Source organism: Protopterus annectens, chromosome 15.part0, assembly GCF_019279795.1.
Source record: "Protopterus annectens isolate FY-2018-M chromosome 15.part0, PAN1.0, whole genome shotgun sequence".
NCBI lineage: Eukaryota > Metazoa > Chordata > Ceratodontiformes > Protopteridae > Protopterus > Protopterus annectens.
The window spans coordinates 230868811-230887080 of NC_056749.1; the positions used below are offsets into that span (position 1 = coordinate 230868811).

The 18270-nt window shown below is 36.9% G+C and overlaps 1 protein-coding gene across 3 annotated transcripts in view; it reads right to left on the reverse strand.

The window, feature by feature from the left end:
• Positions 1–18270, reverse strand: part of DACH2 (dachshund family transcription factor 2) — a 1303080-nt gene that overhangs the window by 176044 nt on the left and 1108766 nt on the right. The window lies entirely within an intron of this gene.

Below are 18270 nucleotides of genomic sequence, written 5' to 3' on the forward strand. Positions count from 1 at the left end.
CACTATCGCACACTCACCTGACCCGTGCCTAACCCTAACTCACTTAAACCGCCCTAACCCCAATATTTGTCACTATTGCATACATGCCTAACCTGCCCTAACCCTAACTCACTTAAACCCCTAACCCTAAAATAAAACCAACCGCACACTTACCTGACCCCAACGCATGACCTAACACCACAGGGCTAACAATAGCAAAGCCACAATGACATCAGTATGTCTATTTTGTGTTTTCAGGATTTTGAGTTTCAGGATTTTGGTCTTTCAGGATTTTGGGCTTTCAGGATTTTGAGTTTTCAGGATTCTGAATTTTCAGGCTTTTGGTTTCAGGATTTTGATTTTCAGGCTTATGATGTTTCAGGCTTCTGAATGGGAACCATATATATATATATATATATATATATATATATATATATATATATATATATATATATATATATATATACTTATTTTTAACCCTTGAAGTGAAATTTTATTTTTAGATTGTACACTTACAGAAATTAAATACATATAAGGTAGTTTGGTCAAAAATTGGTAAAATTATTTATAAGTAAGGTATGGGTTATGAATAGACTTAAAGCTGTGGAATTGATTCTTTGTGTTAAAATTAAGTTACATGAACAACCTACAGAATAATGTGGTGTACTGCATCCAAACTAGTAACCAGAAATCACCGGTGTACTAGTCGTAGCAACCAAAATGCACCAACCAAAACCGCCAATTGATATATGAAAGATATTTCATTCAGAAAGCTAAAAGGGTTAATGCAACTTCAATTCCTTTGGCTATGTGGATTAAATATTTTACATTGATAGTTACATGATTAGACTGCAAGAATTGTTGATATTATTTGTTGAGATATTGACAGTACGTATGGTACCAGATGTCTTATATCTGCTTACAGAGGTAAATGTGCACACTGATTACAATAGTGTGCCTCATTTTTATATACTTACAGTGATTATGGTGAGGTGGCTATAAACTGCAACAAAAAAAATATATATTTTTTTGTGATAATGGAGATGACTGGAAAAAGCAGCTACATCTCCGTGGACACAATTTGCGTGTGAAAGCAGAAGGTAGTTGTAAGATTTAAATACAGCAACCAAGGACATTGTTAGTTGAGGTGGGGAAGTGCATATGAATAAGAGATAGAATACCAAATATATCTCTGAGTAGCACACTGTCCACAAAATTCATTCATTCCCTTAGGGTGTGTGGGATTATGAATAACATCAGCAAACTGAAACATTTTATTATGGCCGTTATCTCTTTCACTTTCTTTACAGTCAGACAGGACACTGCAAAAGGCAGCTACTGGTATTTTAGGGAGAAGTCTATATTTGAGAATACCAGTATTTCCCAGAATAAGAATCCAGAAAGATTGAATTATTATGTGAACCATGCATAATTGGAAACTTGTATAGCAAAGTTTTGTTGTGTGATTTTTCATCTTATACACAAGCATACCTAAATTGGCTCCTGCTTTCAAGGTATTAGATTTCACATTCACAGTCTCCACAGGGTCATATATAAACACAAACACAATTATTATTATTATTTTTTACCCTCTGCAATGTATATATTCAGTAGTGTCAAATACAAAACAGGAAACAGCATTTTGCTTAGCTAGAAATAATGGCATTAATTAACCATAATAAAATAAATTATCTCCAGAGATGTTAATGAAGTTTTGTTTGCAATAATTAATGCTTAATGTAATCATTATTAAAACAAGTTCAAATACTTTCACTTGAGTACCATTTCTAATATAAAAAGCCCCACTTAAAAGTTATTGAGATTGTGTTCTCTCCGGCTTCATTCATATAAATATTTTGTGCAAACTTGTATTGGAAAAAATACTTTTCAAATAAAGGAAATTATCAATTGGCTTAAATATATTTTATGATATACAATATAATCTCAGGGAGGGAATTTATGTTTATACTTTAACATCTCAGCACTGGCTAGAACCAGTAGAAGATCTGTATCCCTGTCTTTTGCTTTGCCCTCAAAAAAAAAAAAAAATTGTCTGAGGTTTGGATTCTGAACGGATAGTTCTGCCCATAAGGAATCACTGCCAGCACAGACTTGGAGATTTCACTGGCACTGATTTCCTAAAGGAAACCACGATCGGCATTGTGTTCCTCAGTGTGTTGTGCTTCCCGCAACTGGCAAGTGAGGAATTTCAGTTCAGACCCCTGAAGATATAGCTGAAGTAACTCAGAAACCTACTTCTCTTCAGCTTTGAGTCAAGGATGAAGAAAAGACCTAACGTCCCTTCCCCAGACATAAAACGATCTGGGTGTTCCAGCTGGGAGCATGTGCAAAGATTGACATGTTGCCTTTGACGTCATAGTTATTGCATAGTTATTGCCATGGCAGGGGTTACTAACGTAACACTAGGGTACAGAGATTTTAAGTAAGAAATTCTTCATAGTAATATATAAACTCTGAAAGAAGAAGGCTTTGTTATATGGGAGGTTCTCTTGAACTGTTACTGGATATAAGGATGTCTAAAAAAGAGAACTGAAATACAAGCCATGCTGTGTATGGGTATGTATCAAGGCTATCTCAAAGGTGCCAGCAAGCCTTAGACTTGACTTATTATTTTTTTAATTGATAAGTAGTTTAGGAGTAAAAAGGCATTTCATGTAACATCATTCTTTACTACACTGAATGCTACCAGACACACCCCAGATTTATTTATTTAAACACATCCAGACACAGCTCTGTACAACATTTTCTTTGTATTTTTGTAGTGAGGGGAAAATAGCAATGCCATTTTAGGATGTGAATTAAAATGCAGTAAATGAGTTCCTGAAAAACGACATATAACATGGAGTATTTTCCTCCTGGGTAAACAAACCCATTTTTCAGTTCTGTAATCACTACACATCTATTTAGCTACTTAACACCAATGTACATTGCCTCATTAGGTAGCTACTGTTCTGTCTCAGCCTAGTTAAAATTTCACAGTAACTAATTTATTTTATTACAAATGAGAGTGCAAGTGATAATGTCCTAAACATTTGTCAAACACATGGTTAACAGATCACAGGGAGCAAACTGTAAAGTTTAAGTAAGAAAATTAGATTAAAAATTGAACTGTTACTTGCTGAAATGTGGCTCTTAGCAGCTGTACACACCACAGACTTGCCTGTCATTTTTTTAATTTTTCCTATTTGCACATTACCTGCAGGTTGTGGCAAGTCCAACAAAGGTTAAAATGAGTCAGTCAGCCAGACAAAGAGACAAATATTATCCAGGAAATTCAAAAAAAAAAACCTGATAATATATACAGGAGCCAGAGTAGTGTTTTTGCATATATTCCTGAAAACAGCCAGCTTGCCCCTCTACCTTAATCTGAAAGTTTATAATTCATTGCTGTGTGTTGTCTGTTAAAACATACAGTATATATCTGTCTGTCTGTATGAATACATCCATACATACATTTCACATACATATATATATATATATATATATAAGTGCATTTATCTGTCGCTGCATCTTTCTGTCAGTCTTATCTGTCCATCCAATTGCATTTCTAAAACTTCTCATCATAATTTAGTTCATTGGTTAGTACTAGGCTAACTGCTCTTTTTAGGCCATTTGAAGCCTAGCCAGTTACCCCATGTGAGAATCAAACCCTGCACTTTGTGTCTTTAAGGTAAGAACCTTAACCATTATGTCATCCTCCCACCCCCAAAGATGACTTATCACAGTATGGGGCAACACTTCTAGACATTTTATTTTATTAACTAAATAAAATGATACTAGTGAGTAGAAGATAATGTAAACAGAGTACCAACTTTGTTTTTCTTCCATATTTGACAATTGAGGTTGTATATTAAAATTCTAAGCCACATTATTAGTATTTAAAATAACACTGACAAGCATTTATTCATTCATTTTCATTATTATGGTTTCATGGAGGTAAAGTTTGTCCCATTAAGCAACAGGCATAAGGCAGGAAGCCATTCTGGAAGTGATGCAAACCAACTGCAGAATGCACAGACATATACACAAACACATACAGGTAGTCTCTCTACAATCATATCTTTGAGATGTAAGAAGAAATTGTAGCATCTTAGAAAAATACTTCACACAGGGAAAACACTGGAGTGCCACAGTGTAAACATCTTAGCAGAGAACTGACGCAAAGAACAATCACCCTGAAACATCGGTGCTAGCTACTGCAGTGCTGTTCTGCTCCTTTTGCAATGCTATTAAAAAGGAAAATAACAGATAGACATATAAGGAATAGTGTATCTTTCCTCATGCTATGCCATAGATTTTGGTTCAGAAATAGATGTAGGTTGCCCAATGGCCTGGTAAAAGTCATTTATGTCTAGACATTCCATTCCACAGTAGTACACATGTGCTACTGAAGGCCAATCAAAAAAAGAAGCCCATGTGTAGGACGTACCAAGTACCTCTGCAAACAAAAAAAAAGAAAAGAAAAATTCATCAGAGTACCTACTGCATGTTTTTGTAGCATAGAAAAATCACTCAGCAAAAGATAAAATAAAATGGTAACAGAGTTAAAAGAAAGATAAAGCGATAGTGTCAGATGGTGCTGATGAGGGCTTCTCTGGTGATGATGGAAGGTGAATGCAGGAGAACTGTACTTTTTGAATGTGTGTATCTGCGTGTGTGCATTTTACTTTCAACTATATATGTACATATGGGAATGTGTGTGTGTGTGTGTGTGTGTGTGTGTTGCGGACTAGCATAAAGACAGAATTATATACATGCACACATACACTCATGTGCTAAGTAGAGTTTAACTGTTGATTCTGAAATTGTCAAATCACCATGGAGGATGGTTGCAGGGTTACTGTGGGGGACTGTAAGTCCTAGTTTCACAGCAGTTCATGGTTAATAAATTCGAAGATTTAAGCTGTGTTCTCTGCAACATATAACTACTCAATTATTCTCACTGCTGCATATATATATATATATATATATATATATATATATATATATATATATATATAGAGGGAGAGAGAGAGCGAGAGAGAATATGCTGATTCTTCAAAACACACAAGCATTGAAATATTGGTAATTGATGTTGGTATTTCAAAAAGCAAAGCAAAATCAAAAAAATATTTCCTTTTGCAATCTATGAATCAAAGCCCTACCTCTAAACTCAGGCATATTTTGTCTGAATACTAGTAGTGTTATGGAAAGGGCTCTTGTCTGTAAGGTGTAGGGCTGGGGTGAGGGTTAGCATGCATTAGTAATGAAAAGAGTCTTCTGAAGAGACAGATAAATGTCATCAGAATTATTGACAGACTCATGGCAATCAGACACCAGTGTGAAGACAGGGCAGTATTCATAACTTCAGTGTATGCCCCTCACCGGGGTTATGATGGCAAGACTGTATTCAGGCAGCAGGTGAATAGCCTATTAAATAAAGCAGGACAAAGTGACTTGGTGCTGATGATGGGGGACCTTGATGCTTATGTTGGGACAAAAATAACAGGATATGAGGACTTCCTGGGTCCTAATGGATTGGGGCAAAAGGAATAAAGAATGAGAGACCATTCTAGATTTCTGTCTGGCAAATGGCATGATGGTAGCCAGCACATGGTTCACCAAAACAGACAGTCACAAAATCGTATACAGAAGTGGTCAACATACAACTCTGGTAGACAGCCTCCTCAGAAGGAAATTGCACTGGGGTACAGTCAGAGATTGCAATGTCATCCCTAGTGAAAGTGGTGGCCCTCATCATAAACCAGTGGTGGCCCCAGTCAACTGCCAGTGGGGATCAAAGATGGAACTCAGTTCAATACAGACTAGCCTGAAGACCTGGAAGTTGACTTGAAAGAAAGTAGAGAAGTTTACAGAAATATATGGGGCATTACTTCCTCAGGAAGAAGATAAAATAGGTAATGAATGAAGAATGGCAATATCTCAAAACAGCATGTGTAAAGACAATAAAACACATATGTTGCCAAGTATGATCTGGAAATAAGGTACATAGGGAAATATGGTAGTGGAATATAAAAGACCAGGAAGTTACATAAAGAAAGGAGTGCAGAAAAAAGTGGGCGGTAAAAAAGAAAAGAAGGAATGCTAGCTCACTAACAAAGATGCTAAGAAAGTAGTCACAGTGGCAAAAGACTAAGGTGTCAGAGAAGCTCTACCAGCTTCTGGAAAATGACTCTGCAAATGGCATGAAAAAAAGTTAGGGTACAAGGCAAATACAGAAAGAAAAAACAGATAGTCATTAAACAGCATGCCCAAGGGATGTCACCAACAGTCAGTTCATCAGCACAGAGGACTTGAAAAGCAGATGGAAGGAGGAATTTCAACAGCTTTTGAATAAGAAAAGCTCCACATAATCTCTCTGATCCCTTTGTACAGATTAAGATGAATGAGGAAGTAGAACCCACCCTAAAAAAAAGTAAGAACAGCAGTCAGGAAAATGAAGCCATGGGAAAGTAGCAACTTCATTTGAAGTTATGGCAGATATGATGAAGATGTTGGATGAGTAAGGGGTGAAATGAATCATGAGGATACTCTTTACAGTTGTTGCGTCTTTCGGCTTTTCCCGGTTAGGGGTCGCCACAGCGGAACTCCGGTCCGCTAATGATTGGTAGTTGATTTTTACGTGCCGAGTTACCAGCCCTGATGCACAACGAGGGTACTCTTTACAGTATGAAGAGAAAAGCATATACCATATAGATGGTGAATAAGCATGAATGTCCCAGTGTACAAGAACAAAGGAGCCTTTCCCAATTATGGGCAGTACAGCAGTATCAAACTATGTCACACTGCATGAAAGTGCTATAGAAGATGATTAAGAAATGAATATACAGAGCAATACAAAGTAAGATGGCTGATGGGTAGTTCACATTCAGATCAGGATGCACCATAATCAACTTTTGCAGTGAGATAGAGAGTGGAGAAGAAGTGGGAGATGAGGAAAGAGTCCACCTGTGCTTTCCTAGATTTGGAGAAAGCATAAGACAAAGTCCCAAGAAACCTGCATTGGTCAGCCCTGCAATGTTTGATATCCTTGAAGCAGTGGAAGAATTAGTGCAGGTTATATACAAAGGACCTGATGAAAGAGATGTGAACATTGTTCGGACTCACAGAAGGGTTCCCAATGGTAGCGAATATGCAGCATACCAAAGTTCAGCTCTGTGCCCACTGCTATTCATACAAGTGATGAACTATATTAACAAACAGTTGAGAATGGCACAGCCACTCAGGCAACAAGTGTTAAGGGGTGTGATGGTCGGATGCCACTTCAATCCAATTAGCCTTCAGTGCAATACCAACAATAAGAAATGATTGCCATTATTGCATTTGCAGTCAGAATTGAAGCACTTTAGAGCTCCATGTGAGCATAAATTGTAGTAGTTGCTTAAGGATAGAAGGTTTTTTTTCCCCTCTCCTTAACTAATGAGGAGCATAAGTTGTGAGGAACAGGACTGGACAGCACTTGACATATTTTTCTGCCTAGCATGCAGCACCACAGCTGGATTTTCTAGCCCTCACTGTCAACTGTATTGCGGTCTGTGCTCCACAAATTAGGCTTGAAGGACAAAAAAGGCATTCTCTGATCTAGATAGAGCTCTAGCAACTCACTTTCTACAAATGTAGGAAGTCCTTTATTACAGTTTAAATACCACCATACCACTTGCAGGGCAGAAAAAAAAAGTCCATTCTCTGATCTAGAGAGAGGTCCTCATGAACAAGAAAGCAAACCTTCCTTGAGTGCTTGAGTACTAAAAATGTCACCTTTTACAAATGTAAGAAATGCCTCGCTACACTTTAAATACCACCCATGGAGCACTGAAGCACTGCAGCCCTTATCTGTAATGCAGTGTCACCAAGTCAGCCATTTCCTGACAGTGCACCCTGACATCTTGTGCCTGGGGTGGCTGCCCCTTTGCTCAACTTGAGCTACACTTCTGTTAGCAGGGTAGAGAAAGTGGTTGCTCAAGCAGTTTCATTCTAAGTACAGTCATAGCAATACCATTAGTTTCTTTTTAGTTTAGAGCTGAACCACTTTCTATAGGTTGTAATGAGTGTACAATAAGCATGCATGGGGAACTCTTTATTTATTTTACTTATTTATTTGTCTTTGTTTACCAGGAAAGTCTGACTAGGTAATACCTACTTTCAGCAGAGGCCTGGGAAGAAAGTCTCCATTTGCTTACATTGCATTATACCAAGTTCCAGTGAAACACAGAGTAGTTACATTTCTATTTACATTTATACACAAACAGTAGTTACATTTATATGTACGCATTCTAAGATTTTACAGAGCTGGAAGTTACTAAACAGAAAGCACACATGCAAGTTAGTGGATTGTACAGGCAGCAGTTATGTATAAAAATTATTTTGTCATTTCAGTAAGAGGTTGAGAATATTATGCTTAAGGAGAGTATGTGGATAGTACTGTATAGTGAAAAAGTGTTAACCTTGTGATGAACATGTTACAGGACCAGGACTGGTTAAGTTGTTGTTTAAGCAGTGGTTTAAAAATACTGAGATTGTCAGAGAGGTTTATTTGCATGGGGACACTATTCCAGAGTTTAGCAACACATTGGGAGTAGAGAGGGGTCTCCTGCAATATTATTTGACATATCTGTAAGTAATAAGAATCCATTACTAGTACAGAGGTCCCTTGCTGTACAGTGGGGTAGTAATAATTTTCTAGTGTGAGGCATTTTTATGGAGGAAGGATGAGTTTGTGTGTTGTAGTTAGTTGTGAATATGTTAGTTGAGAAGTTCAAGACCGTTTAATTGCTTTTAGGTAAGACAATGGTGGGTCCTATGATGGAGACTTTTGGCAAATTTAGCTATTTTATTGTAGCAGGAGGCATGTTTCTTTCTTTGAGTATTGTTTGATTGGTATTAAACTTCCAGTGTTGTCTCTAATTACTGAATATAAATTATTGTTGCTTGTATGAAATTCATATACAGTCTGCCATAGATATCTATTATATTTTGTATTTTGTTCAATTTTATGTTGCATATGCATTGGTATACTTTTTCTAACACTATCCTAAACTATTATTTTAGAATCATAGATATGTTATGACTTTGTAGCTGTCTAAAGCCTGTGGACATACCTGGGTCATACACTCCTCTGGTCATAAAAATGTTGAGGGAAGAGTACAGCAGATCCATGGTCATGAATATGTGATCAGGAGGTGGGCAGGCATTCTTGTACTTCTAACCTAAAAGGCATAGTAAATACCTACTGCAGCAATTATGTTCAGACCATCACCAGCAGTGTTCTGCTGTTTTATATGACATACAGCACTCAATTATTCATGTGTCTGGTGTCCGTGTCCCTTTACTGTGGCTTACATATTGCCCCATACCCCTTTTATATGACCTAGCTGAGTAATATGCAAACTATTATCCTTCAAAAGTGGGGCCAGAGACAAGTCTACAGTAGATTGTCTTACCTCTTCTGCACCCACTAAGGGAATTCTTCATTATTTGATGCACATACGTTAAAGTCCATGCACAACACTATTGCAATATAACAGTGATTGTTCACGAGCTATATTCTTTTCATTTCTGTACCTTGTTAACTGTTGTGCTTTGTGATGATATTTCCAGAAGCATGTCCACATTGACACCATTAGCAGATTGAAATTTATACTAATGAAGTGCTCCAGCCATTCCCCACTTCTAAATATACAATGCATCTATACAGGAACCCATGCACCAGAACTAGGAAAGTAGGTCATATGTGAACCCATGCACTACAACTAGGAAAGGAAGCCATAAGTGAACCTGTGCAGCACAACTAGGAAAAGCCATATGTGAACCTGTGCACCACAACTAGGAAAGGAGGCCATATGTGAACTCATGCACCACAACTAGGATAGGAAGCCATACACAAACCCATGCACCACAGCTAGGAAAGGAAGCCTAATGTGAACCAGTGCACCACAACTAGGAAAGGAGGCCATGCGTGTGCTTTCCAGACATCAGCTTGACTCTCTCCTGAAAATTTTGCTAATGTTTGGACCACATTAAGACTGCAATACAAATACATATCATTTGTGTGCCACTGCATACAATGTTTATGCATACTCTGGTTATCGTAAAACTGCAAAATGTGTTTTGACTTATGAAAGTTGTCACATTTTGAGTCTGCTCTCATGTCACTGTAAAACAAAATAATTTACATATTTTCTTTGTTCCATGATGCTTCACTTTGCAGGGTTTTTTCCAACACTATCCTAAACTATTATTTTTAGAATCACAGAGGCAATGAAGTCCTTAATCAGTATACCAGTGACAAGCAAGGCAGTAAGTGTTATAAGCAGTGTGTGTGCTATAAGCAGTAAGTGTGCTAGGAGCAGTTAGTGCTATATGGAGTAAGTGCTATAAACTGTAAGTGTGCTAAGCTATGAGCAGTAAGTGCTATAAAGCTGTAAGTGTGCTAAGGCAGTAAGTGCTATAAGCTGTAAGTGCTATAAGCAGTAAGTGTGCTATAAGCTGTAAGTGTGCTAAGCTAAAAGCAGTTAGTGCTATATGGAGTAAGTGTGCTAAGCTATGAGCAGTAAGTGCTATAAGCTGTAAGTGTGCTAAGAGCAGGAAGTGCTATAAGCTGTAAGTGTGCTAAGAGCAGGAAGTGCTATAAGCTGTAAGTGTGCTATAAGCTGTAAGTGTGCTAAGAGCAGTAAGTGCTATAAGCTGTAAGTGTGCTAGGAGCAGTAAGTGCTATAAGCTGTAAGTGTGCTATAAGCTGTAAGTGCTATAAGCTGTAAGTGTGCTATAAGCTGTAAGTGTGCTAGGAGCAGTAAGTGCTATAAGCTGTAAGTGTGCTGTAAGTGCTATAAGCTGTAAGTGTGCTATAAGCTGTAAGTGCTATAAGCAGTAAGTGTGCTATAAGCTGTAAGTGTGCTAAGAGCAGTAAGTGCTATAAGCTGTAAGTGTGCTAGGAGCAGTAAGTGCTATAAGCTGTAAGTGTGCTATAAGCTGTAAGTGCTATAAGCTGTAAGTGTGCTATAAGCTGTAAGTGTGCTATAAGCTGTAAGTGTGCTAGGAGCAGTAAGTGCTATAAGCTGTAAGTGCTATAAGCAGTAAGTGTGCTATAAGCTGTAAGTGTGCTATAAGCTGTAAGTGCTATAAGCAGTAAGTGTGCTATAAGCTGTAAGTGTGCTATAAGCTGTAAGTGCTATAAGCAGTAAGTGTGCTATAAGCTGTAAGTGTGCTAAGAGCAGTAAGTGCTATAGTTTTCACATTTGAAATTTAAAACTGGACAGAGTAGCAAATTTTACTGTAACTTCTGGCACATATTTACATTAATGTCTCAGTGTATTCTGTGAATCATTAAGGACTGTTTTTTTAACCTTGATGAAGTTTATTATTCGGTGGAAAAGATGAGATAAGTGAGCATAAGTCCCTAAGCAGAAACTGAACTGAGCAGCTGGCTGTTATCAGTAGCAAGCAGTAAAATAAACAAAAAGCTAAAGCTAGAATCATTTCAATTATTCACAGGATCTTATTATCCCTATTTAATAAGCAGATGGAGAGAAATGCATATCTGACAGACCTACGTGGAGACAGGTAAACAGCTAGGTGACGCAGCAATACGAAGAAATGTACTACTAAGCATAGGCTAGACAATGCTGGCAGGCAACAAAGGCAAACAGATCGCATAAAAAGCAGGACTTGACAATCTGCTGATATACAGAAAGCTAAGATCTATGTTGGTTTTAGAAACTTCTACCATACACATAAATTAGAAATACATGGAGAAAAAACAGCAGACACATAGATACACCAACAGTTTATTTCTCTAGGTCAAAAGTCTGTAAAATATAGTGAAGCAATAAATGGCAAACATATTGAATGTTCCAAGTATGAAAGTGTAAACCTTTTTAAATATGCATATTAGCTGTAGGATAGTGGAGCTCTGGAAAGTCTGCAGTCAGAAAATTCTCATCGAGAGCAGTACATGAAATTATTGTTGCACCTCTGTAATATGGGGACTTCAAAATATCTATAATGAATTTGTATAATAGTCAATAGAACACTGTATAAAATATATATAGACTAAAAGCATAACTTGTGCATTTTTTTAACACTGTAATTTCAACATTCTCCTGGACACACAATTTGCTGTTTAACTGCACATCTTGATAAACTGCTGTGATTTAGTAGCAAAACAATTGTAATTCAATTCATCTGAATTATAACACAATGCATTTTTAAACCTAATTAAACATTTTAATTCCATCCCAATAAACCGTGTTGCTGCAATAACAAAACAACTGTAATTCAGAATGAATTTGTCTATATATCATTGTTTATTTAAACCTAATTAAATATTTTGATGCCAATTTGTTCGCATATGCTGCTTATTCATACATTTGCATATTAGGCCAAACAAAACCAACCATTTTATAATATACCATCTTATACAGAGAAAATAGTGATTCAATGATTGAGCGCACTTTGCTGCTTTATGTATTTGTCATTATGAAAATACACTTGTATGTTTTATGCTGTAATTAAAAATAATGAAGCTATTTTGCAAAATGTACTTTATTAACAATATATGGATATTATGCTTGAAAAAAACAATCATCCAGAATTTGGAAAACATAATCCAGTCAGGTGCCCTTAAAGCTGTGTTCTGAGATAGGCTGGTTTGTACCATTGCTGTAAAACACAGGGCCCAACAGGTTATCATTTTTCCTGTTGTTAAAAATGTAGCAAAAGCCTTATAGAAAGCTACGCATAGTGGAATCATACATACTTATAAATTCTCATGCGTACGTTGCTGTGCTTGACTATGAATACCATTTCAAACGAAAACAGACACAAATGGCATTCACACAATCTGTATTTTTTCACCATTTCCTCTGGGGTGCAAAGCTCACTAGAGCTCTAGAACAGATAGCCTTCAGATCAATGTAATCACCCCCCCCCCCCATGATCACCATATCTTGGGAGAAGGGAGATTTACATAGTGCAGTGCCTAGTTTAACTAAACCTACTTCTTAAAATGTACACTCATCAAGCTGGTATCTGTTATTCTACTGTCCATTTCAGTAAATTATCCTCTACCCTTTTAACTTTAATATACTATTCCTTCATTTTGAGCATAAATCACAAAGTAGGTTATTTAGTAATATTGGCAGTGAAACTTCCTGGAACCATTTACTTGTTCAAGATAATAGTGTGTTAGGAAAGCACCACCTCAGCCCCCATCCTGTAACTTATCATTAAATGGACTGTTATTTCATTACATTTGCTTGACGGCAGAATGAGATGATATTCCTATCTTCTATATCCTTTATATCCTTTAAATGCATAAAACATCCAGGTCCATAACCTCTGAACAATAAGCCAGTGACACTGATCCATAAGAAGTCGTCATTGCAATGACAGAGGAACAAATTACAAAAGCAATGACTTCAAACAAAAGAGAAATGCACAAAAGTTGTAGATTTAACTTCCTGATCATAAGATACAAAAAAGATAATTCTTTACTTTATGTAGCAGAACTTCTCCAACACTACAGTCCAGGTGGAATACTTTCCTCATACCATCCCGTGGGAGATTTCTTTCCCATAGCCCTTTGCTTGGATATACTAAATCCATGGTAACACAACCACAGAAACATCAAAACTTGGAATGAACCCAGTACTTTGAAAATCCCATTCAGATTTTTCTCAGAACATTTGCAAGCAGTGAACAGGATCTTGATGAAATACATCTAGCAAAATCAAGTTCTGCAAAGTATGTCTCAGCAGACGGCACTTCCATTATGACATTATAAAATGATTGGAAGAAAAGCCTGCCTTTTTTTTTTTACATGCAGTTGGCTGTGCAGCAGAGCTGACAGAAAGGTGTATAAATTTATAGGTTTACAGATACTTACTAGGCTATTGATCCATGAGGATCTTTAGAAGCCAAGTCAAACATTCCCACGAAGTTTTTAGCCATTTTATTTTAGCACAAATAACCCAGAGATGACCAGAATATTTACATGTTGCCCCTGTCCAAGAAGAAGGGTACTAAACCAGACGTGAATTTGTGGTTACACACCTACACATCCAAACTATAGTTGAACAGTAAAAGAGAAGCATTTTGAGGAGATACGAGGAAGAATTAAGTAATGGATCTAAAGTGTCACTACTCAAAATCAGTGAAAAAAAGAGGCAGAGATCGCCTCTGAGTAGGCGATATGTGACAGAGTAAAGCTGGAGTTTTTTTAGACTGCCTGCATAGGGCATCTGTTTGAGGCCGGTAATCCTCTTTGTGAGGTACTTCTGTGGCCTTTCCAGTTGTTGTAGCTGTCTTGTGAGGTACATACCAAAAGGGCCACTGTACTCTATAACGTGTCTAATGAGTGATGAGTAGAGGGGAACAATGACCTCTTTTTTCCTGGATGAGAAACCTTTTGTGATGAGGTGTGCCACCTAGAAGGATTTCCTGACAACTGCGGCAATGTGATTATCAAAGGAGAGACTACTGTCCACCTGTGTCCCAAGGTCTCTTATCATACTTTCGTTGTTAAGTAGACTACCGCCTATGTGGTAGTTCATGGGTACAGAGTTTTTACCAAAAGGGATGACAATGCACTTTTTGGCATTGAGCTTGAGGTCATGGACAGAAGTAGGTTAAAAATAGATAAGATAACTGGGTGTGCAAGATCCAGTATAAAAAGTGTCCAGTCCTGGTTCCTGTTAGGTGCACTAGTGCCAGGACTGGAAAAAAATGACAGTGTAGAACCCTCAAGACATAGAAACATTCCTACAATGGGGCTTGGCAAGGCCCAGAGGGGGGAATGCCCTCCATGTTGTAGAAGGAAGTAGCAGTCCACAAAAATCACAAAAACTGATAAGCCAAAGAGGAGCAATAATGGACTACTGAGGATAAGAAAGAAATTATGTATTGTTACTATTATGCAAAAAAAACAGAATTTCCAGATACAAGATATAGAAAAAGATGAAGATAGAAATTAGAGGAAAGAAAAATACTTCCATGAGAAAAATGTCAGCAGCTTCAAATAAAATGTTGTGTTCATTAATACAAATGATTTATGAAAATTATTATATAGACCAAGAAACATTGGGCCATTTGGAAAAAGAAGCAAATGAGGAAGTGTGAAAATATAAAAAACAAAATCTAGAGACTTTTAAAAGGTATAAAAAAGAAAAACATGGACATGGAAAAGAAAGGGAGATCTCATATAGTGCAGCATTCATGCAAAGGAGAAAGCTAAATTAACACAAAAAAGGCAGCCTCAAAGATATTCAAAACAAAATACAGGCAAAGGCATCCAGATATGGAATATTTTACAATTAAAAAATAAGATTACAAGGAGGGAGTGTAGAACAGAAGATTAGTAAAGTAGAAGTTAAATAAAAATAGAAGATGAAGTTATGGAGTACTTGTGAAGTGAAAGATTTAGTGCAGAAAGTCTAACACAGGTTACATCACAGCATGATTGTACAATGATTACCCAAAGTAAGGTGAAACAGGCCGAAAAGGGAGGCATATGAGGAAAAAATATGGACATGGGAAAGAAAAAGAGATTTAATATGGTGCAATATGTGTGCAAAGAAGAAGGCAAAATTAATCAATACAAAAAGAACAGCATCAAAGATATTTTAAGAAAAATACAGGCAAAGGCATCAGGACATGGAAAATTGTACAATACAAAAAATAAGAAAACAAAGAGGAAACGTAGAAAACAGGATTAATAATAGAGAAGTTAAAGAAATAGAAACTGAGGTTATGGATTACCTGCGAAGTGAAGGATTTAGTGTTGAAAATCTAACTCCGATAACATCACAGTAGGATAGAGCAATGGATCCCCAAGTGAAGGAAAATCCAGGGGAGTGAGAAACATTTGATCAGTTGCCATAAGAAGATACCAGATTTTTGTGAGAATTACTGTTGCTTCCTGATGTTTACAAGTAAGTGTTAAAGGTGTGACGATGTCAGAGAAAGGGTTCTCTTTCACAATGAATGTGCTTTTAAGCAGGGTTATCAGTAACAAATGACAAACTGAACGCTGTTGTTTTGGTATGCACTCTGCCGCTGGTATGTCATGTCACTGGCAGTAAAGTGCATACAGACTTCAACTGTCAGGGCTGCTGTCTGACTTTCTGCAATTGCTGACTACTTTCCCCACATAAAAAGGCAGAGACACAGGAGTAATGGTTTTGCTCCACTTTTAGTTTTTAACAATTTGTTAACATGGGTTAAGGTTCAAAATGAAAAACCTGCTATATTCCACTAACGACAGGAAGAAGTGCATCATCAGACAGAAACACTTTTTCCGTACTGTTCTTACTACGTGTACTCGGAAACCCGCAATCACGTATCAACATCATCCACCCTACATTTTTACAAGCATTACTGTATGTCATTTTCCCATTGCGAAGGTTATTATGCAGTATGGTAACAGTTTTTTTAAGAAAGGATTACTTTACGACCCAAAAAATTCCGGTGTGTGTTTTCCTTGTTTGAGGGCTTCGTTCCTGACAGTTCAAAAATGCCATTCATTAGTAAGACAGCATGGGTGACAATTCCAGCCTGAATCTGTAATGCATGAAAAAAGGGAAGAGTATTTCTGAATGTTTTTCTGTCCCTCAAGGTAATCCACAGGTTTTTCAACAGCCAAAAGGAGTCTGCACAACACTTTACAGTGTTTCATGCGCACGTCTGTTTTCAACTAAGCGAAATTGGCAACTGCAAACATCTGGTTGCGATAATACGTAAGTACCAAAGATACTTTGTAGCCTTACATAGAAAAGCAGTGCAAACATTTAGTAAGAGTTGCACAGTAAGGGAAGGAACAGGAAACTGTGGTAATTCTGATACAGTCAATGTTGTGGAGTGATAGGCCAGTGAGTTCTCATATGAAAGAGCAATGGATGGCACAGAATGAAACTGAAGAGAATGTGACACAAGAAGATGCTCTGGAACTTTCTATAGAATGCTCACAGGAAATGGAGAACAAAATATGTGCTCTCAGTTTAGAAGACAACAATCTAAGAGAAGAGTTGCTTGATTTAATAGAAGTGGACAGACATATTAAGATCAATGACAGAAACAGACTACAGAAAGTCCATAATACTCAAAAAGTTAGATGTTTGATAAAACAAATGAACACTGTAATTTGGACCATCCATAGAGATTTGTGTGATATAACAGAAGTAAATAGGATATACTATGCACCTAAGTTAGTAACTGATAAAGTCTTACCACATAAACACAGGGTAGTACGGGAAAGGAAGGGGAGAAATCAAATGCCATCATGGAAATACTTAACAGAGGAAACTATCAAGCACTTAGGACAAAAAATGTCACTGTTAGAAGAGTATAGAAGAGGGAACTGATCAACAAAAATGTTAAGAAAGATATGATAAAAGCAATGCACAGTATCAGAACAGATCAGCATCTATTGTGCACTATCTCAAACGATAAACTAAAAATAGCACAGGCAGGAAAACTTAGAAGATAAATATAAAGGAAAATTACAAAATAATCAATTTATAGATGACCCAAAAAAGTTTTATAAAGAACTGGGAAACAAAACAAAAGGAACTGAAACACCACAAAAAAGAAGAGATAGAGACACATTCTGGAAAAATATCTATGAAGACCCTATGGAACACAACAAAGATGCTAAATGTTTAGAAATATAAAAAGAATAAGAAATTCAAATGTTCAAGATATGAAATGGGATGACGTAATGGCCACAGAGATTGAAACAATGTTGGGAAAAGCTCCTAAATGGAAAACCCCAAGTCTAGATGCAGTACCTAACTTCTAGATAAAAGTATTAACATCTTTACACAATGATTTAGTCATGAGTAAGAACTCTTTATATGCACACCCCCAACAGATGCCAGTCTGGTTAACAACAGGAAAAACAATACTCCTACTTAGCAGCAAGCTATCCTAGAATCTATAGACTAATAACTTGCCTTCCAAAGATGTATAAGCTATACATTGAAATTGATGCCAACAGAGTTTATAGTCATTTAGAAGAAAACTCAATCATGGCAAAAGAACAAATGGGTAATAAAAGGAAGTCATGTGGAACAAAGGATCATTTGTTGCTAAATAAAGTCATAATGGAGAACTTTAAAAAGGGGAAGAATCTAAGTATGGCATGAATAGACTATAAAAAAGCATTTGACAGCACCCCACATTCATGGATAAAAGAGTGCTTAAAAATGTAGAAATTACACCCTAAACTGATCAATTACATTACAGTGACCATGAAACAGTGGCAAACCACTTTGCAGT